Source organism: Penaeus monodon, chromosome 21 (genome assembly GCF_015228065.2).
Source record: "Penaeus monodon isolate SGIC_2016 chromosome 21, NSTDA_Pmon_1, whole genome shotgun sequence".
NCBI classification, from domain to species: Eukaryota; Metazoa; Arthropoda; class Malacostraca; order Decapoda; family Penaeidae; genus Penaeus; species Penaeus monodon.
In genome coordinates, this window is record NC_051406.1 from 45615787 (window position 1) to 45616001 (window position 215).

A 215-nucleotide genomic window follows, 5' to 3' on the forward strand; every position below is an offset into this window, starting at 1 on the left:
AAATAAGAATTTTAATATAAAATTAATTTTATATATATACAATATTAAAAAAAATTATATATATATATATAAATAATATTATAAATTTTTATAATACATATATATATAAATATAAAGAAATAATATAAAATAACCCATATTTATCTATAAATATATATTATACATACATATAATATAAATTTTAAATATATTACCCAATCCAAATAAAATTAATA

The 215-nt window shown here is 7.0% G+C and overlaps 1 protein-coding gene across 1 annotated transcript in view; it reads left to right on the forward strand.

The window, feature by feature from the left end:
• Nucleotides 1–215, forward strand: part of LOC119586688 (pre-mRNA-processing factor 39-like) — a gene marked incomplete in the record, with an annotated part of 65208 nt that overhangs the window by 9166 nt on the left and 55827 nt on the right.